This window comes from Rattus norvegicus, chromosome 3, assembly GCF_021556685.1.
Source record: "Rattus norvegicus strain SHRSP/BbbUtx chromosome 3, alternate assembly SHRSP_T2T, whole genome shotgun sequence".
NCBI lineage: Eukaryota > Metazoa > Chordata > Mammalia > Rodentia > Muridae > Rattus > Rattus norvegicus.
Genome location: NC_141536.1, coordinates 20,138,762 through 20,163,829, shown reverse-complemented (window position 1 = coordinate 20,163,829; position 25,068 = coordinate 20,138,762). Strand labels below are relative to the sequence as shown.

The 25,068-nt window shown below is 40.3% G+C and overlaps 2 pseudogenes across 1 annotated transcript; one reads left to right on the top strand and one right to left on the bottom strand.

Moving 5' to 3' along the window:
- Positions 1–13,966: 13,966 nt before the first annotated feature.
- Nme2-ps6 (NME/NM23 nucleoside diphosphate kinase 2, pseudogene 6) lies at positions 13,967–14,948 on the bottom strand (annotated as a pseudogene).
- Positions 14,949–15,367: 419 nt separating this feature from the next.
- Positions 15,368–24,053, top strand: LOC147995434 (phosducin-like protein; annotated as a pseudogene). Its single transcript, XR_015684285.1, has 4 exons — positions 15,368–15,511; positions 17,215–17,391; positions 18,756–18,936; positions 21,748–24,053. The product of XR_015684285.1 is annotated as a phosducin-like protein (transcript).
- The last annotated feature ends 1,015 nt before the right edge of the window (positions 24,054–25,068 follow it).

Sequence of the window (25,068 nt, the reverse complement as noted above, 5' to 3'; positions counted from 1 at the left end):
TTCCATATGCTTTCTTCTACATACTGACCAACAGGTGAACCAGCACGATTTGTTGAAAATGCTATCTTTTTTTCACTGACTGGTTTTAGCTCCTTTGTATATCAAGTGACCATTTAGGTGTGGGTTTATTTCCAGGTCTTCAGTTCTATTCCATTGATGTACCTGGCTCCCTCTGTACCAATACCATACAGTTTTTTTTATCACTATTGCTATGTAATATACCTTAAGGTGAGGGATGGTGATTCCCTAGGAAGTTCTTTTATTGTTGAAGATAGCTTTTGCTCTCCTGCGTTTTTTTGTTCTTCCAAATGACTTTGCAACTTTCTCTTCCTATTCTATGAAGAAGTCTCTTAAGAAAAAAATTAAAGAAGATCTCAGAAGATGGAATGATCTCCAATGCACAAGGATTGGCAGGATTAATGTTGGCACTTTTGCCAAAGGCAGTCTACTGATTTAATGCAATCCCCTTCAAATAGTCAAACAGATGACTCATGCCTCCAGTCCCTGTCCTGAACTTTTGTTCTTCTTTGTGTAGTGAAGTAGTTGGACTTGATCACACCCAAACAAAGGGAGAAGTTTCTTGTGACCTGTAGGGACACACACAGGTGTAGTCATGCTAATGGTCTAAACTACCAGGCATCCATGTAGGGCATTAGTGGGTTCAGGCTCATGCCTCTGCCTGTCAACATTGTGTGGGTTGGAATAGATCTCTCACATCTCATCCTGGAAAGCAATGCAAATTGAGGCCCATCAGATGAAATGCAGAATCAAGGAACTCTCCTGGGCATGGAGCTCCTGAGTAAATCATGTTGATGAACAAACAAAGCAGAGTTAAGAGCAAGCTTCAGACTAGACTCCCGGCATAGAGCCTGAGGCAGAGAACACACACCTTTAGTCGAAATTGTTTTCTTTCCAGACTAGGAAGGGAGAGGGCTGGTTGATGCTGCTGTTTTTCAACAGTAGATCTCACATTGTATAGGAAGTGTTTCTTCTTGATGAATAAGTGATTCTTGTGACACTTCCCTGAATCATGTGACTTCAAAGACTATGTGTCAGGAACTTAATGCTTGGAGAAGGAATCCCATGGGTCTCTAGATTTCTGCTGTCAAATGTAGGTCAAACAAATCTACTCTATGAGTGACAGAGAGATATATACAGTGAACCTCATTGTAGATACAGAGCTACTTCTGTGTCATGTGAGTTTTCTCAGCAAGTACAGGAACTGGCCTCCAACTCTCCAAACCCGAGTTCCTTCTTTACCACACATGTGGTTTAACATGGTCGTCACATACTGTCCTCTGATTTTTATATTGTTGAAGGTGCAAGGACTTAGCCCACAGAAAGTAAGACATTTACTTAATTTTTCTTTCCTATGCTATTATCTTTATCTGATGTAATCTTGAACATGTATTAGTGTATGTTTAATTTGAGAGGACTTTGGCTATTTTAAATTTGTTGCCTGGAAGCTGTAGAAACTAAGAAGGCCTACACCAGACCATCTCATCTCATGAAAAGTGGGTTAAGGGAATGTGGCCATTGGGAATTTCTAATTGAACCTAGTCATTTTTTTGTTTTTGTTTTTTTTGTCATTTTTATTGGATTATTACGTTTAAATTTTATCTCTTTCCTGGTTTCCACTCTAGAAGCATTCTATCCCAACCCCTTCCCTGCATCTATGAGGGTGGTCCCTCACCCACCCACATATTTGTTCCCACCTATTCAACCTGATATTTCCTTACACTGGGGCATTGAGTCTTGACAGGACCAAGGCCCTGTCCTTTCACTGATAGAAGGTAATCCTCTGATACATATGTGGATGGAGCCATAGGTCCATCAGGATGTCCTCTAGGGATTGTAGTTTAGTCCCTGGGAGCTCTGGGAGTCTGCTTGGTTGATATTTTTGTTCTACTTATGGGATTGGAAACCCCTTCAGCTATTTCAGTTTTTTCTCTATCTCTTTCATTGGGACACCGATCTTAGTTCAATGTTTGGCTGTGAGCATCAGCTTCTGTATTTGTTAATCACTGACAGAGCCTCTCAGGAGACAGCTCTCTGGCTCCTGTCAGCATGCACTTCTTGGCCTCCACAATATTGTCTGGGTTTTGTGTCTGTATATGGGATGGATTCCACAGGTAGAGCAGTCTTTGGATGGCCTCTCCTTCAGTCTTTGTTCCACACATTGTCTCCATATGTCCTCCTCTGATGTTTTTGTCCCCCCCCAGAAGGTCTGAAGCACTTTGGTCTTCCTTCTTCCTGGGCTTCATGTGGTTTGTGAATTGTATATTGGATATGGTTTTGGGCTAATATCTGCTTATCATTGAGTGCATACCAATGTGTTCTTTTGTGATTGTGTTGCCTCACTCAATATATTTTCAATTTCCATCCATTTGCCTATGAATTTCATGACGTCATTGTTTTTAATGAGGTGAGACTGTTATGAGACAAGCAGTGCTCTAAGTGGTCCTCACTAGATATCTTGTGTAGTAGTCTGCAATCCCTCACAGAATTTATATGATGAACCTCTCTGTCCTCATAAAAGGGAATTATTAGAATGAAGACAGGGTATGAATCAGCTAATGTAACAGTGACTGATTATGAATGGAGGGTATAAGAAACCAGGGGCTACTCAGTGGGACAGGGGGCTGATGTGTCAACTTGTCCTCAGTACATTCTTGAATCCTGAATAAGGAGGCTCTAATTGGATTGAAAAATTGGACATGCCAGAAAGGTGAGTGCAAGCAGGCTACAAATAAAAGCTTCCTTTTTCTAGTTCTTAATTAGCCATCAAGAAAAAGAAATGGTCAAGATTATATCTGGATTAAATTTGTGGTTTAAAGGTTTTATTTCCTACCTCAAAGATCCAGACTGAATTAAGCAGAAATCCCTCACAACTGTGCCCCCTATATTTGGTTTGGGTTAATTCCAGATGAAGCCCAAGTTGAAAACCAAGAATAGCAATCATAATCATATCCTTTTGTTTAATAATATTCTTGAGCAATTGTTACACTGAAAGATCGAAAGAAAGAAATGACTAAAATGAAAAGATATATCTAGTTATCTCTAGACCTCATGGTCATGATAACTTCTAAGGGGCTCTTTATGACCATGGATTTCTCAAACATGACTGCATAACTTATCTCTCATTTTTGAGGGACATGGGAAGGAGTAAAAAACAATATAAAAAGTCTGTTCTTTCTCTGAAAGTTGAAATTGAAATTCAAATAATTATATTATTCCTAGTAGTTTTTGCTCATGAAGTGAATATAAGAAAGAGTAAATGAGTAGTTTTTAAGCAAAAATGAAAAAAAAAAGCCTAATACAGCAAACACATTGGTCTTGAACTTCTCCAGATCACCTCTCGGTCACTTCATGCATTTTGAGATGGATAAAACTTGCTCCCTTAAACAGGAGAAACCAGCAAAGGCCACTGTGTGCTTTTGTTTCTAAACAACAACTAGAAACATCTAATTACTTTCAAAGCCAAAATGCTTTATTTTATGATTTGAAGTTTCTCCTTGTTTCAGAGGAGCAGGGTTGGAGGCAGCAGTACTAGGAAGCAGGAACAAGAAAGCTTCCATTTATTTAAGCCTTTGAGGTTTTTCAGAATATCAGCTTCAATAGTCTTGTTTATATTTAGGATCACTTCTGGGTACTTCATAGTTGTTCTTATACATTTTAAATATTTTAATTCACAATAATTTATGATATATTTCAGACTAATGTAAGTGGAATTTTTCTAAGATTTTTTTCACATTATGCTTTTAATTGGTACAAAGAAAGGCTACTGACTTTTGTGTGTTCATATTGTATTCTGCATTTATGAATGTATTTATCAGTCTTAAGAGACTGTGTTATATATATTTTTAGAGTTGTTAAAATAGTATATCACCTTCAAATGAGAACATTTTGACTTCTCCCTTTTCCATTTGTATTCCTTTGATCTTCTTCTGTTGACTTACTGTTCTAGCTAAGAATACAAATATTGTGCTGAATAGGAAAAAAACAGTGCATATTCTTGTCTTGTTCATTATTGTCATGGAATTGCTTTGAATTTTTCTCTCCTTCACACAATTCTAGCTGGGGACTTGTTGTACATGGCCTTTATTATAATGAGATATGTCCTCAATGTGCACAGCTTCTCCGCTTCTCCAGGACTTTTGTCATAGATGAATGCTGGATTTTGTCAGAGGCCATTTTTTGCATCTAATAAGATGATTGTGTCTTTTGTGACTTTTAGTCATTTTATGTAGTAGAATGCATTTGTTGATTTTTCTATGTTAAATCTACCTTGTATGTCTGTGTTTAAGAAAACTTATCTGGTTGAAGATTATTTTTTAGTGTGATCTTGAAATTTTCACACAGATTTTAATCACAATACTTATGTATAGGTGGAAATTGGTCCGTAATACTGTCTCTTCTTCCCCCTCTCTCAATTGTAGGGTAAAACATGATTCATAAAAGAATTTTATTGTATGAAATCCTTCTTTTCTATTTTAGGGAATATTCTAAGAAACATGAAATGCACACTGAATGTCTGATCAAAGTGTAAAACTAAATACATGCCATCCTGTGATCCTTTAGGTTGGAAATTTTAAGTACTTGCCTCTGTGTTATTGATTAGTATGGTACTGTTTAAATTATACACGCAGTGTTGATTTAATATTGGTATATCATATACATCCAGTAAGCCATCAATACTTTAAAAGAATCTTCAAGTTTGGTGGAATATAAATTTAAAAAGGCTTGTGCTTTCTCCATGTCTACTTTCTTCTCTTTAGTTTTATTAATTCTAGTTTTTTCTTTCCTTTGCCTAACTTGACCAGAAGTTATGACAATTTTGTTAATGTTTTTGAAGAACCAACTCTTCCTTTAATTATTTATATTTCTGTTCTTCTTTTACTGATTTCAACCAAAATGAATTGAATATATATGTTATACGCCTTCCCCAAGGCTCAAAGTCTGTCATGAAAGATGGGGCAGAAAGACTGTAGGTGTCTGAATTTAGGAAGAATCCTGTCAGTAACTTCTGGATATGACAGGATTGCTGCCCTCATGACACATAGCAGCTGTGATTACCTGCACAGCTTCAAGACAGTCAACAGTCAAGAAAGCAGTAGGAAGGCCTAAGAGCTCCTACTCCTAACTGGCATACTATGAAGAGTTAGTGTCTGGTGGATGGTTGAACAATTTTCTGTAAGGGTTTATAATGGGTTGACTAAACAATAATTTAATGTAGAAGATATACAAATGTAGGATTCAAAGATATAGAGAGTGATATGTCTGGAAGAAATTGGAGGAATATCATCAAAATATATTGGTGGAAATTCTCAAACAATAAAAAATTTAAAGTATATTCATTAATATTATAGACCTAGAAAATGTTTTATTGTATAGGGATGTTTCATTAAGTGACTTTAAAGAACTCTACTAACTACAACATGTCTGCCAATTCTCTGAGTTTAATGAGGGAGCATTATCTAATTTGTCATTAATGAATTTTACAGTGCCTATTTACAAAATAGTACATATTTTTCCAGGGAAACATCCAACAGTGGGTTAATATGAAAATATATTTGAAAAATTAAATCACTATATATCAAAAATATTTAAAATGTGCTTTATATCTAAACATAACATTCATGATAGAAGAAACTCAAATGACTGAGAAATTCGTAAGAAATATTCATCATCCTTGTACTTGACAGAAATGAAAATCAAAATTACTCTGAGATCCCCTTTCACACTTGTCTGTATGACTAAGGTTAATAACACATGTGACAACTCACATTGACTGGGTTATAGAGCAAGGGGAACATTCATATTCTCCTGGTGGAAATGCAAACTTCTACAGGAACTTTGCAAATCAGTACGATGGTTCTTCAGGAAGGTGGGAATGGGTGTACCTCAAGATACAACTCCAGGGCATATATCCAAATGTTGATTCATCCTAGTATAGAGATGCTTGCTCAATCCATGTTCACTAAGCTCTATTATAATAGTCAGAATTTGGAAATATTCAAGGTGTCCTGTAGTGGATGAATGAAGAAAATGTGGTTCATTTAGATCAGTACTGCTTAACAGCTACAAAAGGCAAAAAGAAGACATGCAATTTGCAGGACAATGAATGGATCTAGCAAAAGTCTTTCTGGATGAGGTAATCCAGATTGAAAAAGACAAATGGGATACACATTCCCTTAAATGTGGATGTTAGCTTTTAACTCTCCAATCTGTGCAACTATATGTTCAGTGTATTGTAAGAGACTAGAGAAGTGGTAAAGACTGTTCTAATTTTGGGAAGTACAAATTTACTTAAGGATTGCTGAGGGACAGTGTCAGTAACAGGAATGTCAAATGTGCAGAGACAGGGAAGAGGGTGACAAGGGAGGGAATAGAGAGAGTGGCAGTTAAAAGTGAGGGCCACTTAAGGCAGTGTGTGGAAGCCTAATTGTGTAGAAACCCTAATCACTTTTTACATTTTTTATAAAAGTAACTAATGATTTATTATAGGTTCAGAGACAGAAGATAAAATATCGATTGGATTTGTCTATATGGAATTTCTATAATAAGTAAGTCACACACTTATGGATTTTAACTTTCAAGGAACCTATGTTACTGATAATGAATATCTAGTCCTTATAGAAACATCTGTTAAGATCTCTGTATATATTAGTCATTTTATTTGTTTACATTTCAAATGTCATCCCCATAATTAGTCGCTCCACCTTGAACCCCCATGCCATCCTGATCCTCTGTGTTTCTAAGAAGGTGTTCCTCCATCAACCTACCCACTTCCACTTCACCCCTCTAGCATCCCCCTTTTCTGGGACATCAAATTTCTACAGGAACAATTAGCCTCCCTTCCCAGAGAGGGCAGATGAGTCAGTTGTTGCTACACATCCTCTATATTTTATGTAGCAGGAGCCATGGCCTGGACCTTATATATACTCTTCGTTTTTTTAAAAAAAATTATTATATATTTCTTTTTTAGTTTTCCTTTTATTCTCTTTTTTCTCCATCTTTATTACATTGGGTATTTCTTATTTACATTTCAATTGTTATTCCCTTTCCTGGTTTCCAGGCAAACATCCCCCTAACCCCCCTCCCCTTCTAGATGGATGTTCCCCTCCCCACCCTCCCCCCATTACCGCCCTCCTCCCAAAAATCCCGTTCACTGGGGGTTCAGTCTTGGCAGGACCAAGGGCTTCCCCTTCCACTGGTGCCCTTACTAGGCTATTCATTGCTACCTATGAGGTTGGAGCCAAGGGTCAGTCCATGTATAGTCTTTGGGTAGTGACTTAGTCCCTGGAAGCTCTGGTTGGTTGGCATTGTTGTTCATATGGGGTCTCAAGCCCCTTCAAGCTCTTTCAGTCCTTTCTCTGAATCCTTTAACGAGGGTCCCGTTCTCAGTTCCATGGTTTGCTGCTGGCATTTGCCTATGTATTTGCCTTACTCTGTCTTTGTCTCTCAGGAGAGATATACATCCGGTTCCTGTCAGCCTGCACTTCTTTGCTTCATCCATCTTATGTAGTTTGGTGGCTGTATATGTTTGGGCCACATGTGGGGCAGGCTCTGAATGGGCGTTCCTTCAGTCTCTGTTCTAAACTTTGTCTCCCTATTCCCTCCCAAGGGTATTCTTGTTCCCTTTTTAAAGGAGCGAAGCATTCACATTTTGGTCATCCTTCTTGAGTTTCATGTGTTCTGTGCATTTAGGGTACTTAGAGCATTTGGGCTAATATCCACTTATCAATGAGTGCATACCATGTGTGTTTTTCTGTGATTGGGTTACCTCACTCAGGATGATATTTTCCAGTTCCATCCATTTGCCTCTGAATTTAATAAAGTCATTGTTTTTGATAGCTGAGTAATATTCCATTGTGTAGATGTACCCCATTTTTTGAATCCATTTCTCTGTTGAAGGGCATCTGAGCTCTTTCCAGCTTCTGGGTATTATAAATAAGGCTGCTATGAACATAGTGGAGCATGTGTCTTTGTTACATGTTGGGGCATCTTTTGGGTATTTGCCCAAGAGAGATATAGCTGGGTCCTCAGGTAGTTCAATGTCCAATTTTCTGAGGAACCTCCAGACTGATTTCCAGAATGGTTGTACCAGTCTGCAATTCCACCAACAATGGAGTAGTGTTCCTCTTTCTCCACATCCTTGCCAGCATCTGCTGTCGCCGGAGTTTTTTATCTTAGCCATTCTGACTGGTATGAGCTGGAATCTCAGGGTTGTTTTGATTTGCATTTCCCTTATGACAAAGATGTTGAACATTTCTTTAGGTGTTTCTCAGCCATTCGGCATTCCTCAGCTGTGAATTATTTGTTCAGCTCTGAACCCCATTTTTTTTCATGTCAAGCCAGGAGAGGAAGAGAGGAAGAGAGAGGGAGAGAGAGGAAGAGAGAGGAAGAGAGAGGGAGAGAGAGGAAGAGAGAGGAAGAGAGACAGAGAGAGAGAGAGAGAGAGAGAGAGAGAGAGAGAGCCTGAACCCCATTTTTAATAGGTTCATTTGTCTCCCTGCAACCTAACTTCATGAGTTCTTTGTATATTTTGGATAAGAGCCCTCTATCAGTTGTAGGATTGGTAAAGATCTTTTCCCAATCTGTTAGTGGTCATTTTTTCCTAACAACAGTGTCCTTTGCCTTACAGAATTTTTGTAGTTTTATGAGATCCCATTTGTAGATTCTTGATCTTGGAGCATAAGCCATTGGTGTTTTGTTCAGGAAGATTTCTCCAGTGCCCAAGATTCTTCCCCACTTTTTCTTCTATTAGTTTGAGTGTATCTGGTTTGATGTGGAGGTCCTTGATCCACTTGGACTTGAGCTTTGTACAGGGTGATAAGCATGGATCGATATGCATTCTTCTACATGCTGACCTCCAGTTGAACCAGCACCATTTGTTGAAAATGCTATCTTTTGTCCTTTGGATGGTTTTGGCTCCTTTGTCAAAAATCAAGTGACCATAGGTGTGTGGGTTCATTTCTGGGTCTTCAATTCTATTCCACTGGTCTATCTCTCTGTCTCTGTACCAATATCATGCAGTTTTTATCACTATTGTTCTGTAATACTGCTTGAGTTCAGGGATAGTGATCCCCCCAGAAGTCCTCTTATTGTTGAGGATAGTTTTAGCTATCCTGGGTTTTTTGTTATTCCAGTTGAATTTGCAAATTGTTCTGTCTAACTCTGAAGAATTGGATTGGAATTTTGATGGGGATTGCATTGAATCTGTAGATAGTTTTTGGTAAATTTGCCATTTTTATAGTAATCCTGCCAATCCATGAACATGGTAGATCTTTCCATCTTCTTCAATTTCTTTCTTCAGAGGCTTGAAGTTCTTATCATACAGATCTTTCACTTGCTTGGTTAAAGTCACACTGAAATATTTTATATTATTTGGGATTATTATGAAGGGTGTTGTTTCCCTAATTTCTTTGTCGGCTTGTTTCTCTTTTGTGTACAAGGAGGCTACTGATTTATTTGAGTTAATTTTATACCCAGCCACTTTGTTGAAGGTGTTTATCACGTTTAGTAATTCTCTGGTGGAACTTTTGGGATCACTTAATTATACTATCATATCATCTGCAAATAGTGATATTTTGACTTCTTCCTTTCCAATTTGTATCCCTTTGATCTCCTTTTGTTCTCTGATTGCTCTGGCTAGAACTTCAAGAACTATATTGAATAAGTAGGGAGAGAATGGGCAGCCTTGTCTAGTCCCTAATTTTAGTGGGATTGCTTCAAGTTTCTCTCCATTTAGTTTAATATTAGCTTCTGGTTTGCAGTATATGGTTTTTACTATGCTTATGTATGGGCCTTGAATTCCTGTTTTTTCCAGGAGTTTTATCACAAAGGGGTGTTGAATTTTGTCAAATGCTTTCTCAGCATCTAATGAAATGATCATGTGGTTTAGTTCTTTCAGTTTGTTTATAGTGGATTACATTGATGGTTTTCCGTATATTAAACCATACCTGCATCCCTGGAATGAAGCCTACTTGATCATGATGGATGATTGTTTTGATGTGCTCTTGGATTCGGTTTGCCAGAATTTTATTGAGTATTTTTGCGTCGATATTCATAAGGGAAATTGGTTTGAAGTTCTCTTTCTTTGTTGGGTCTTTGTGTGGTTTAGGTATAAAGAGTAATTGTGGCTTCATAGAAGTAATTTGGTAGTGCTCCATCTGTTTCAATTTTGTGGAATAGTTTGGATAGTATTGGTATGAGGTCTTCTATGAAGGTCTGATAGAATTCTGCACTAAACCCGTCTGGACCTGGGCTCTTTTTGGTTGGGAGACCTTTAATGACTGCTTCTATTTCGTTAGGAGTTCTGGGGTTGTTTAAATGGTTTATCTGTTCCCGATTTAATTTTGGTGCCTGGTATCTGTCTAGGAAATTGTCCATTTCCTGCAGATTTTCAAGTTTTGTTGAATATAGGCTTTTGTAGTAGGATCTGATGATATTTTGAATTTCCTCTGATTCTGTTGTTATGTCTCCCTTTTCATTTCTGATTTTGTTTATTTGGACACAGTCTCTGTGTCCTCTGGTTAGTCTGGCTAAGGGTTTATCTATCTTGTTGATTTTCTCAAAGAACCAGTTGTTGGTTCTGTTGTTGTATAGTCCTTTTTGTTTCTACTTGGTTGATTTCAGCTCTGAGTTTGATTATTTCCTGCCTTCTACTCCTCCTTGGTGTATTTGCTTCTTTTTGTTCTAGAGCTTTTAGGTGTGCTGTCAAGCTGCTGACATATTCTCTCTCCTGTTTCTTTCTGCAGGCATTCAGAGCTATGAGTTTACCTCTTAGTACAGCTTTCATTGTGTCCCATAAGTTTGGGTATGTTGTACCTTTATTTTCATTAAATTCTAAGAAGTCTTTAATTTCTTTATTTCTTCCTTGACCAGGTTATCATTGAGTAGAGCATTGTTCAACTTCCATGTACATGTGTGTGTTCTTTCCTTATTATTATCGAAGACCAGCTTTAGCCCGTGGTGGTCTGATAGGACACATGGGATTATTTATATCTTTCTGTATCTGTTGAGGTCTGTTTTATGACCAATTATATGGTCATTTTTATAGAAAGTACCATGAGGTTGTGAGAGGAAGGTATTACCCTTTTGTTTTAGGATAGAATATTCTATAAATATCTGTTAAATCCATTTGGTTCATGACTTCTCTTAGTCTGTCTAAGTCTCTGCTTAATTTTTGTTTCCATGATCTGTCCATTGATGAGAGTGGGGTGTGAGCTGAGTAGTAAGACAGACGAAAGCAGCAGTGAAAAGTAGGCTTGCTAAGTGCTGGGATTAGGCTAACCCATTCATTGGCTACTCATTTGCTTTCTTCCATGAGCCTGCCAGTACCTGGGAACTAAACACAGGTCCTTTGGAAGAGCATTAGAGAATGAAAACACTGAACTATCTTTGCAGCCCCTCTTTGGAAGGTTCTTGTCATCCACCCACATCTTCAACAGAGATGGCAGCTTACCCATGGTGTTGAAACTAAGCTCCAGGTCCTCAAAGCAGCAGATGGTCTTCTTGGTTGATGTCTTTCCAAAGAGATCATCCAAGAGGAGCCCCAGGAGCCCTTTAAGTTTTTCTCCACTCCAGTTCCTGCCTAGCCCTCAGGCTGAAGTTTTTCCAGGCTGACTTAGGGCACTGGGGCCATTCCAACCTGGAGGACCAGTAGGTCATTCCTATACAGAACTCACATGGCAAGGTAGTAGTAGGGATGGGGTGGTATGGGGAGATATCTTGCATTTCTGAGCCTGGCCCTACTTCTGAGCCTGGGTCAAATGGGTGGACTTTGGAAGCTTAGTCAGGTCTGATGGTCTATCCAGGTCTCCTAATCTATCACCCCCACAACCCAGTTGGGGCAAGAAGATGAAATTCTAAAGTGAAGCTAGGCTCTGATAGAAGGGGTACTATTTTTAAAACTCTTGTAAATCTAAAATCATCTGAACATAATGAGTTAAGAAAAAATAAAGAAATAAAAGACAGATGTAAGTAGTTTCTTTTCAATGAAGTGAAAGTAAATCATTGTTTTCAATTTGACTGAATTTAAAGGTACCCAGGAAACTGAAGCACATCTGTGAGGATTTTTCCAGACAGTGTTAGCTGAGAGGGAAAGACATCTTCTGAACATGAGCGGCACCATCCCATGGGCTAGGACTCAGATAGAATAAAAAAGCAGGAGAGTCAGCCAAGTGCTGACTTTCCTATTTTCTTGAACACCAGATAACCATATCTGCTCTGCTATGATGCCCAAACCTTCGAAAATTGTGAACCAAAACAATTCCTCTCCTTAAATTATTCCTATTAGGTATTTTGATCACAGTGTTAAAAACTAACTCATACAAATGGATAAGGATTATTATTATTATTATTATGAGGCTTTAATTATGTCATCTAACTTCACAATCTTCTAGAAATTTTTTTTTACCTAAACAGTCTCCATCCACTGACTGTGGACTATACTCATTGGCTCATTCTCCCAACCCCTTTGCTGGGGCTTAAATCCAGGGACTCAAGTATCCTAGGCATATAGGAGTAGGTCATGAGATTGGATTATAAAAGCATGGCTTCCATCTTATTATTTTAATTTTTAATTTCAATTATGTGTATATGTATATATCTGAGTGTGGATTTATGAATGTTGAATGCAGTGTCCATGTGCCCAGAAGACAGCATCAGATACCCTGGGGCTGGCATTATAGGCAGCTGTAAGCTTCCTAACATGGTTCCTGGAGAAAGAATTTCGATTGTTTGCAAAAACACTATATGCTCTTAAAACCTACATTTTAAGGACCTATGTCCTGCTCCCGCACCTCCAGCTTAGTTTTGGGCTCTCTTCTTAAATGTCGAACCCATAGGAAGACCAGCACTCTCAACTAATCTACACCCTGGAGATCTCTCAGACACTGAGTCACCAACCAGGCAGCATACACCAGCTGATATGAGGCCCACACCCCACATATACAGCAGGGGACTGCCAGGTCTGGCCTCAGTGAGAGAAAAAGCATCTAACCCTGGACTTAAGGCTCCGGGGAAGGGGGAGGTTTGGTGGGGTGGGGTTAGGGGTGGGGACATCCTCTTGGAGACAGGGGAGGAGGACGAGGAAGTGTCAGAGGATGGACCAGGAGGGAGTAAAAAAAAGATTAAGGAATAATAATAAAAATAAATGGGCGAACGCATAAGATATGAAGGATGGGGAGACAAGTGGGAATTGGGGACGTGATGCGAAATTCACAATCAATAAAAAGTTTCAAAAAAAGCTCACCCCAAGCACAAAGTCTCTTTGACTATGGATCAGGATGTAGAACTCTCAGCTACTGCTCCAGCGCCATGCAGGACTGCGATGATCATGAATTAACCCTCTAAACCAGTCCTCACCCTTCCCAATGCTGCACCCTCTAACACAGTTCTTCATGTTACGGTGACCACCAACCATAAAATTATTTTCTTTGCTACTTCATTACTATGATTTGACCACAGTTGTTTGATCCCCAAAGGTATCATGACCCACAGGTTGAGAATCACTGCTTTAAACTGTAAGCAAGCTGCCCAATTAAATGCTTTCTTTTCTAAGAGTTGCCTTGGTCGTGGTGCCTCTTCAGAGCAATAGAACCATAACTATGACAATATTATAACAGCTAATGCTTATTAAATGATTAAAAATTGCATATAAAAACTGTAAAAGTGTTCTTTCTACTGGTTCTCATTTGCTTTGCAAAGATAATTCTTATTTCTTATTTATTTGCTAGTGACTTCTATCTTTGTCTCTATGTATATGTAATGTTGTTTGTGTGATTTTTTTATGTAGAAATTTGGCTGATATACACTCATCTATTTATTTCATTTTATTTTTTCCCAGTTCCAAAGTCTTTATCGTTTTAGAAAAGATGATCCATCCAGTCAGTGGGATGAAGAGCCGTGTCCCAGAGCCCCATCAGTAGTGCTGAAGAGGACTCTGGTTTCTCCATGTCTACCTGTACACACAGTCATGAGGACCAGACTTCTAGTCAATCAGTCTCTCGGGCTTAAACTATAGATCGATCTCTTTCTTAGCACTCTCCACTGAATCACTGCCATGAATGATGTTCTTGCCAACCAGAATGCAGAAATCCCCACAAATGGTGCCTGGTTTCGAAACAGCTGGATCGGTTTGCCCCCGCATCACCTGTTTTCACCACATTGAGCCCCTCCCACACCACTGCCGCTATAGGCCCTGAGTTCATGTACTTCTCTAGCCTAGAGAAGAAAGGACGGTTTTCAGGCCAGTGTACTGCTGCTTCAGGTGTTCTTCAGAAGCCCGAAGGAAGTTCATGGCGGCCAGGCAGAACCCCTCCTTCTGGAATCCTTTGATGATCTCGCTCATCAGGTGGCGCTGCACCCCATCTGGCTTGATGGCAAGGAAGATAAGCTCGAAGTTGGTCACAGTCCGAAAGCTGGTGGGTGGGCTGGTGCCTGCTATGAGCAATGGAAGCAAAAAGACTAGAACTACCAGCAGCCAGCGTGGGGAGAGGGCACTGATCTATTTATTTTATTGTTTTGAAGTAGAGTCCCTTTTGCCCAACTTGAATCTTGGGTTTCAGTGACTCTTCTCTTTCAATGTTCTGAGTGTTGCGATTTCTGCAGGCATGAGCCTCCATACTTCTTATTAAGTACTTTATTAATAAAATAAAACTCTATTATTAAATGTAACAATATATACCTTCAACTTTTCTATACTCCGTAACTGGAATGATTGGACTAAAAGATATACGTTTTTATAATATTGATAGATATCCCCAAGTTTTAGACTTTTAGTAGTGTCTTGTATTTTTTTAAGGATGAGAAAGTATAATATGCTGTAGAAAGGAAACCTGTTAAAGCAGGAGAGAAGAGAAGAACAGTGTTATTTATTAGCTCAAGAAATGGGGAACTCCTGTACCAGTAATTCGGATGTAGGAGAATGTTGGGTACATTTTGGGTATTAATCAAATGATCTCTTTATCTAGAATTTTCAAAGGTTATCACGATACATAACTGAAGTACTCTGTAAACTGTCGAGTCAACTATTTGACCAATATTAGTTGATACGAGTTACTCAAATTTCTTCGGTTGTCCAGGCCCGTTTCTTGTCCAATAATCCAATTCAGGCTGTCATACAACTTTTGTTCTTTGAGTTACTTATTCTTGAAGAAATTAATATTTTTGAAGTTTTTTCGCTTTAATATTCATTTATAACTTTTCTAGGAACCTGGAACAAAAGTTAATAAAGTTGTCTTATTTTAAACTAGAAGTACAAATCGAGGTGTTTTGTCCTAAGCTAAGACCCGTAGCTTCTCCACAGACGCCAAGATAAGTTTCTTGTGATTGGGCAGCGTGCGTCCGCCGTGACGCCGGAAGGCCGAGTGATTGGTCCGCAGAGTCCACTGCAGCTTTTCTCTGTTGCGTAAGGTTTTCGGTTACTTCTCTTTCTCTAAGCGAGCGTTCTTTGTTGGTGACCGGAGTTGCTAGTCCAGAAGGAACAGACTGAGTGAGCGAGGTAACTAAGTGCACAGGCGTCGGCGGGAGGAAGCGGCGGGCCTAGACATGGGTGGGGACAGGGGTTTGCGCGCCTTGGGCGAGCTACTTTGCCTCCGGGCTCCTGGATTCCAGTTTCTCCCGTGCGTCTCAAACTCCCTTCGAGACTCCGAGCGTCCCTCATCAGTACCGCCCTCCTCATCTGCCCTACCCAGCTCCGTCTTCCACGCTGCCCCGCCTCCTCAGCCCGCCCTTCTCCCGCTCCATTCTCCAGGCTGCTCCTCTTCAGCCCGTCCCTCCTCAGCCCCGCCTTCCTCACTGCTCCGCCTCCTCAGCTCCGCCTGTCTTACGGCTCCGTCCTTTTCCACCCTGGCCTTTTAGCTTTGATTTATTTAGCCTCCTGACCCTGCCCGTTTGTCCCATAAGCTCCGCCTTCCTGGAAGCTTAGCCCCGCCCTTCTCTGGTCCATCTGCTCAGCCCCGCCCTCCTCACTGTGCTACTTTCTTTCTTTCTTTCTTTTTTTTTTTTGGTTCTTTTTTTCGGAGCTGGGGACCGAACCCAGGGCCTTGCGCTTCCTAGGTAAGTGCTCTACCACTGAGCTAAATCCCCAGCCCCGTCCTACTTTCTTTTAACACTCTTGCAAGCCTTTCACTGGCCCTGCCCAGCTCACTTCACTGCTGCTCCCACCCTCTTCACGATCCTCCAGCTCTTCAAGTTTACTATCCCCACTTGAGGTTTACCATCTGCTCTGCGCATGCATGCCACTTTTGTCTGCCAGTGTGCTGGCCTCCTTGCCTCTCAGCAGCCCAGCCTCCATAGTACACTCCACTCTGGCCCTGTTTCACCCATTGCACAGCACTGATATCTCTGGGACGGAGTTGTGGCCCTCTGGCACATCCCTGACAAGGAGCTTTCAAAAGTTTTCTTCCTTTCCTTGTCCTCTTGATTGTTTGTTGTTCAGCCCCCACAGAGATCCTGACTGTGTGGGAGAGAGGTACATTGTAATAGTGTAAATACCACGTGCTAAGTTTCTTCTGAAGGCAGCCCAGTGTTGGGATGCTTAGAGGAAGGACGTTTTGTTTTTGTTTTTGATTAGTCATTCCTGCTGGATTCTTAAACAGACTTCTAAAGCACTGAATGGAATCTTTCCTCAAAATACCTGGGTCCTAGGTGCTCTTTAAACATCTGACTCTTACTTGAATTTTGTTGCGGAGACTTGCTTTAGCTGGTCAGATTTGGTCCAGCTTGAGACCATTTATCTAGGCTCTTAGTGAGGCAAGGAGTGAATGACTTAGTTTCAATGGTATACCTACCCTTGGTAGTCAGCCCCTTTTGAGGTTTTCCCTGAGGACTTTCCCCTGATTTGTTAGCTAGCAGTCTTAAAACTAAAAGTGGGTATGAATAAAAACCTTGAGCAGTAAATTCCTCTTACCCAGTCCACACAGGTAGACAGTAATGTACCTCTAAGGCTTCTGGAATCACACATCTGTGGGCCTGTTAACAGCTCCAGTGTTTGTGACAGAACTCAGCAAAGAATGTGCCTTATCCAAGTCTTCATTTTGCCTGCTCTAGCAAAAGCCTGGTAAACTATGGCATAGATCCAGGGTTGGGGTTTGCTGAGATTCTGCTTATGAAGGCACCTTCAGAGTCGTATAACGTTGTGGGGAGTCAGTCAGTCCAAGTTATGTCTTCTTTGCTCCAGCCAGATACATTGCTCTCTTCTAGGCGCCATGACAACCCTGGATGACAAGTTGCTGGGGGAGAAATTGCAGTACTACTACAGCACCAGTGAGGATGAGGACAGTGACCATGAAGACAAAGACAGAGGCAGGGGAGCCCCAGCCAGTAGTTCCACGCCTGCGGAGGCTGAGCTGGCAGGCGAAGGCATTTCAGTCAATACAGGTACTGAAGGCTCTGAGCTCTGGAAATGGGCTGGAAAAGTGGCCTTTGAAGTGTATATCTGTTAGAAGTCCTGCTCTCCTTTCTCCAACTCCAGTCCCACTTTCCTTCCAGAGATAACATGGTGTAGTCCTTCATTGTGCTTGCTTCTGCCCTTTCTCTGTGCAATGCAAATCTGTATGCATATCAGCAATGGAAGGGAACTTGCTGGAGCGTGTTTGACAACCCGTAAATCGTGTATATGAGTATACTGATTAATATATGATTAATTCCTAGAAATGTCGTTTTTACACTGTTAGTTTTCTTAAGTTAAAGTCTGTTTTATTGTTGTATGTATATGCATGGCCTATATGCTTGGTTACAATGCTTGGATACCAGTATGGAGAGAAGAGGACTTTTTGGAGTGGGTTCTCTCACCTTCACAGTTAAATTCCAGGGATTTATCTACTTCAGGTCTCCAGGCTTATACTGTAGGATCCCTGTGTGGTGAGTCATCTCAGTGGTTCTTATACTACTGTGTATTGTTTTTAGTTTGTAACTTTCTACTTCTGGGGATTGGCCGAGGGCTTTGTTCATGCTTTGCAAGTGCTCTACCACAGTCCACAGCCCAACCCACTGTAACATCCTAATATTGTCAGATTGCTTAGGTTGAGGTAATGCTTGTAGTTCAGCCAGCAACAGTATTTTTTCATTTAGTTTCTCTCCTACTATGTTTAACAGGTTTTGAAATTTTTGCCACCTTTTTAGAGATAGTGTCTCATGTCGTTCAAGCTGGCCTTGAACTCCTAATCTCAAATGATCCTCCATCCTCAGTTTCTTCAGTAGGGATTCCTGGCATGCATCACTATGCCTAGCTTATTATTATTTTTGGAGTATCTTTTATGTCAAGATATGTAGAACTGTCTGATCTTACCCCTTCTTGCCTTTGGGTGCTGGGGATCAAATCTACGGCTTTGTGAATGCTTGCTTAGTACTCTTGCAGCTGAACTGTATTCATAGCCCTTGGTTTTTGGAGGGAGGATCTTACTGTAACTCAGGCTGAACATGTGATCTTCCAGTGTGGAATGCTGATGTTGCAGATGTGGGCTACCAGGACCTCTCTGTGTCAAATTCCCTTCTTTCTACATGTTTCTTCTTTACCTTCGAGTAGATGAATCATAACTTGTAGGATGTTGAGCATTAGGTTGGCCATTTAATTCCTGCAAAGTGCGCTGCAGTAGACCTCCTTGTGCCCCACGTAAGGCTATACAGAGGCCCTTGCTAACTGTGTCATAGATACAGCAGGCTCCATGCCAATGTGAATCCTGTCACAGATGTCAGCCGCCCAAAGCCCCTGGTCTGTTCTCAGTTATGCTTGTCCTATTCAGGTCCAAAAGGGGTGATCAATGACTGGCGCCGCTTCAAGCAGTTGGAGACAGAGCAGAGGGAGGAGCAGTGCCGGGAGATGGAGCGGCTGATCAAAAGCTGTCTATGAGCTGCCGGTCCCATCTGGATGAAGAGGAGGAGCAGCAGAAACAGAAGGACCTCCAGGAGAAAATCAGTGGGAAGGTAATGGCTTCTTCAAGGCTTCCCTGGCTGCTGGAAATGGGCTTGGTGATTCAGGAAGGGAGGAAAGTAGATTTGGCTCCTGAGGTGCATTGAAATGCAGGGCAAAACTGGGAGCCCTGCCATAACTTGGGGTGCATCTGGGTTTGCTCTCAACTCAGCTATACATTGTTACGGCAAAGTCTCTTCCTGAGCCTATGCTTTTATTTGCTAGATGAGGTCATAACCTTTATCTTTCTGGCGTTCTGGAGCATATATTAGTTTCCTAATTACGTTCATGATTATTTTGTGGAGATAGTAAATAGAATAGACATTCAGGGAGATACTTGAGCCCAGGTCCCTGACACCTTCTTACCTTATCAGCATTAAAGGTCTCTCTTGTTCCTTCTGACTATGGAAGAAGTGTTCCTGAGTGCCTCAGATCAGTTAGCAGTGGCTTAAAGCTGTCAGGCACTGGGGCCAGAAGAAGGGCTCAGTGGGGAAAGGAGTTTGTTAGACAAGCCTGGTGACTTGAGTTCAGTCCCCAGAACCCATGTAAAGGAGGGAGGAGAGAACTAGCTCCACTGTTGTCTTCTGACCTCCATCTGCATGGAGAGCAGGCACACAGCATAACAGCAAGTTGACATTTAAAAATATCAGCCAACATGAGGGTGCAGATAAAACTGAGTCAATCACTTTGACTGGGGAATAATTTCAGGGCATAAAACCTAGACAAAGGCCATGTCAGCTAAAAGACGCAGTCAAATCAGCCAAATGGGAGAGTCTCAAGTTAGAGCAATGGGAAGAAGATTGGTAAAGAGAATTCAGAAGGATGCTGGTTATGACACTTCTGATCCAGTGTTGTGTGGCCCCTGCTTACCACCTCTAGTCTTACAGGGTTAGTCAGAGATGTTTTGCTGCCCCAGGCCAGGAGAAAGAAGATCTGTCAGGGAAGCTGGCTATAGCATAGTGTGCCTGCTGCTCATAGCTGTTGAGCAGAGACACCAGAATGAAGCAGCAGTCATGTGACCACAGGTCAGTTGTAAGAGATTCTGTCCCTGTCCTCTTAGGCCACCTATAGTAGACTAGAACTGGAAACTGTCTGTCTGACAGAAATGAGGCTGGAGGAAGGTCAGTATGATCTATGTATATCAATTTGTAAAAATGTTTGGAAGCATCAGGAAATAGTTATAAATTATTATTTTTTTCTCTTTTGAAACAGAGTCTCACTGTGCTGGCCTAGAACTCACTGTGTAGACCAGGCTGTAGATCATAAAGATCTGTCTGTCCCTGCCTTCTGATTGCTGGGATTAAAGGGGTAGAGAGCTACCATGCTCAGTCATTATAAAGGAGTTAACATTGCCTAGAGACAAAAGCAGGTTATGAGACACCCATAGCTGCTGCTGCACAAGTAAGACAGCTACAGTCAGCTAACTGGCAATAAAAAAGCTGAGCCTGGTAGTATATGTCTAATTCCACTACATGGGAGGCTAAGACAGGCTCAGGATTGTTTGTTCAAAGCCAGCCTGGAATACATAGTGAGAACCAGGCTAGCCTGTTCTACATAGGGAAACCTTGTTTCAAAATTGAAAAAAAAAATTGGGCTGGAGAGCTGGCTCAATGGTTAAGAACACATGTTCTTGCAGAGGACCTGGGTTTGATCCCCCAGCACCCACAAAGTGGTCCACAAACATCCGTGACTCCGGTTCCAGGAGATCTGATCTCCAAAGGCACCAAGCACTCATTTGGTGCACATAAATATATGCAGCAAAACACACATAAAATGAATAAACCTTAAAGTGCAATTTATCACTCGTCATGTGTCATGTGGATTGAGCTGTGTTTTTTGGAAGTTCCTTAATTGTGTTGTCTTTTCAAAAAGGTAAGAGTGACTAGAACTTAGTCTAGACTGACATTGCTCAGAGGGGACGTGGTACTATGTGGTGCTGCTGTATTGGAATGAGAAGCAAAATGGTATTGAAGTTTCAAACTTGAGTTTCTAAAATCTAGTTTAAGGGGCTAGAGAGATGGCTTAGTGGATAAGAATAGACACTGCTCTTAGAGACCCCAGTGTGGTTCTCAGAACTCAAAAGATGACTTCCAACTGCTCCTGGGAATCTGACACCCTCTTTTGAACTATGTAGGCACATGCATACCTCCCCACACACATACATATATACACATAATTAAAAGATAAAAAGAGATCTTTAAAAGTTCTAGTTTGAATCCTAGTCTTGTACTTTATACTTGAGTATACTTTATACTTTTGTGCAAATCATGTAAAATCTTTGGGTTAATACCTACATTTACAAAATGGAGTTATTAAAGTTCTTCCAATGAGATTAACTCAAGAATTCAGTCATAGGTGACTTCAATCATGATGGCCAAGGGCATAAGCACCACATGGTAGGAGAGAACTAACTCCTGCAAGTTGTCCTCTAACTTCCACAGGAGCAGCATGGTATGAGCATGCTCCCTTCCCCTGAAAGTCAAAGTAATGAAAACATTTCAATCTGGAAAGAAGATTCAGCTGTTAAAAGTACCTGTTTTTATAGATGATCCAGGGTTGGTTCCCAGCACCTGTGTGGTGGCTCACGACCTTTGTAACTGCAGTTCCTGGGGAGCCAGTGCCCCCTTCTGACCTCCACAGGCTCCAGCATGCACCTGGTGCACATAAAATACACCTCTATCCATACAAATTTTAAGAGAGATGATATAATATGAATAAGACACTAGTGTGAAGCCTCATGTTTCTAAGTACTGGGTACATATCTACATCAATGACATATGTTCCGTGTCTGTCTTGGTTCTCCATGTCTGCTGGTTTTCCTGCAGATGACTCTGAAGGAGTGTGGTATGATGGACAAGAATTTGGATGATGAAGAGTTTCTGCAGCAGTATCGGAAGCAGAGGATGGAAGAATTACGGCAGCAGTTTCATAAAGGGCCTCAATTCAAGCAAGTGCTTGAGATCCCCAGTGGAGAAGGATTTTTACATATGATTGATAAAGAACAGAAAAGCACCCTTATCATGGTTCATATTTATGAAGATGGTGTCCCAGGGACTGAAGCCATGAATGGCTGCATGATCTGCCTTGCCGCAGAGTACCCCACTGTCAAATTCTGCCGAGTGAGGAGCTTGGTTATTGGGGCCAGCAATCGTTTTACCCGGAATGCCCTTCCTGCTCTGCTCATCTACAAGGCGGGTGAATTGATTGGCAATTTTGTTCGTGTCACTGACCAGCTGGGCGAAGATTTCTTTGCTGTAGACCTTGAAGCTTTCCTGCAGGAATTTGGATTGCTCCCAGAAAAGGTCTTGGTGCTGACATCTGTGCGAAACTCTGCCACCTGTCACAGTGAAGACAGCGATCTAGAAATAGATTGAACTGATAATCTAGTTCTGTAGCTGTCTCATTGTTTGGGCTAGAGGACACATGTCTGTATTTATTTCTGTCCTTCCTGTCTTCTGGCTTTACAGCTGTTCTTTGTAGTCTGGTTTAGTATGTGGAAAGTCAAGAAACTCAGATTAAATCAGAATCCTGACTCACTTTGTGGCTAGCAGTAAAGCGATTTCTAATTATATAAACAGGAAGCTGGGTTCTTGAGCTGTTTACATCTCTAGCGTGACATCTCTGAAATTGTTTCCAGTCAATATTGACATGGCACCCTTGAAGGCAATGTCTTGAAAATTGTCTTCTGATGACCTCAGAATTCCACCAGGTCTGAGAGTAGAATTCCCTAGTGAGTGTGTTCTGTGCAGTGTAAACAGTGCATTTCCATAATCACTTGATTGCAAATCATGTTTACTTGCAATCAGACTCATAGCTGTACTTATTTTCTCCAGATCCTTCTCTACCAGGGTCCATACAAGGTTGGGAATATAGCTCAGTGGTGAACTCTTAACCTAGCATACACATAGCTCCAAAGTATCTGATTCCCACCCAGCACTGTCAAAACTAAAGGTTCCAGATGGTGCCTGATGCTGTAGTTAGCAGTGGTCTCTGCTGTGGGAGTCACTGGTCCAGTCCAGCATAATGAAGTATGAACAGGAAGGGATGTTTTCTTGCTGACTGCTGTCATGATGTTGGGAAGCAGGCATCCTATTGACTGACACTGGTGTGTATAGAGCTTGAAAACCTCAGTAGGAGGACCTTTCTGTATCCTGCTCATCAGCATCTGTTCTGTTATTTAGCAAGGTAATGCTTTGTTTAACCTCAACTTTTTAAAAAGCTTTTTTTGCCTATTAGAAAAAAATTCATATTTGCTAGAGGAAAATTGGCCAAAATACAGATGCAAAAATGGTTTAAAAATATAATTCTGCCACCTGAATACTGTATGTTTTGGTACCATTCATATATAGGGTTTTTTTTTTTTATGTATTCATAGGCTTTGGTTTGTCTTTAAATGACATTGGGATCATTCTGAGCATACTGTCAGATAGTGTGATCAGTTCCTAACATCAGAAGTTTTTCATGCTATTAAAAACTCTTCTGTAATGTTTTAATAGCTGTTGATATTCCATTGATTTGCTGAAATCTGCTTGGTGTTTGGATTTTAGAAAGATAGCAAACTTTTTATTATAAATTTTCTATTTTAAAACATGTTTATCATAGAACATATAATAAAAATTAAGTTAAAAAGATATTTAAAAGCCATAAAATTTTACTACTGATAATTACTGTCACCATTTTTACAGATCTCTTTCTAGCTTTATGTGTATGTGTGTATTTATAAAAGTCATCATCATTCAAGTTTGATTACTCTTTATATGTTTAGTATCGGGAAAAGAAATGAATCTGGAAGTAAGTATTAGCTTTAGTTCACATGTGAGTTTTTTGGTTGCTCAGAAGCTAGCAGGAAATGAATCCTGTTGGAGTTAATCAACAAAAACAGTATCATTTTCTGACTAAGGAGCTCATTGTAGAAGTGAAGACAATCATAGGAGCAGAGACAACTGATGTCAATATTCTAGTTTTTTTTCCAGTTTTTTTCCCCATTCTTAATAACATTGATAGTTACTGAATTCTGTGTTCTACTTTACGTAACAGTACATATTAAAATACTTTGGTATATTGTAAAAGTTCTGAATAAATCAGTTGCTTTATAATTCACCATCTAAATAAACTATACCATATTGACTCAGCCCGTATATCAGATGTTTAAATTCCCAGCATTTTGCTAAAGCGTTTAACATCTTTGTGATTTGCACTGTGTTTTGCATCATTCATAGTATAGATGTCTAGAAGAGTCACTGAAAAAATTGGCAGAAACACTTAAACATTTTTTTCTTCACAAAATAATTTTGATAATTTCATACACAGATATAATACATTTTGATTATATTTACCATACTGCTCTCTTGACATCCACTCCTGCTGATCTTCCTTCTCCCAAATAGTTCTTATTTCACTTTGAGGTCTTTTTGAGTTTGGATGGTCCACTGAGTTTAGTTACAGTTGCTTACAGGAACATGAGTAAGGGATTATATTGACTGGATCTGGGCAACTTACGAGCGGCTACACTACTAAAGGAAATGTCTCCCCTGTCCTCAGCAACCATTAACGGCCAATAGCTCCTTAGGAAGGGGTGAGGCCTCATGAGCCCTTCTTCCATCCATGACATAATTATTCTATCATATATATATATGTATATATATATATATATATAGACACACATATACACACATACACACACAAATATACATTAAACAATATTTTGACCGTATATATATATATATACACACACACACATATACACACACACACATATATATATTAAACAATATTTTGACCGTATTCTTACATTATCTTCTCTTAGTCCCTTCACCCTCCCACTGAACCCCTTTGCAGTGAATCCCCTTTTCTCATGTTCTCTCTCTGTGTGTTTCTCTCTGTCTCTCTGTCTCTGTCTCTCTCGTTTGTGTTAATAGGCTCAGTCTTCTTCAGGTAGTCAACTGCTGTGATGTCATGTCCAATAGTGTACAGAAGATAATAGTTTACAGCACTCCTAACCATCTTCTAGCTCTTAGGTTTTTTTTTTTCTGCACTGTTTCCTGAGCCTTGGAGGGGTTGATATGGATGTCCTATTTAGGGTAAACATTCAACAGACGTATTCTCAGCATTTTGACAAATTACAAGTCTGCATCAACCACTGTTTA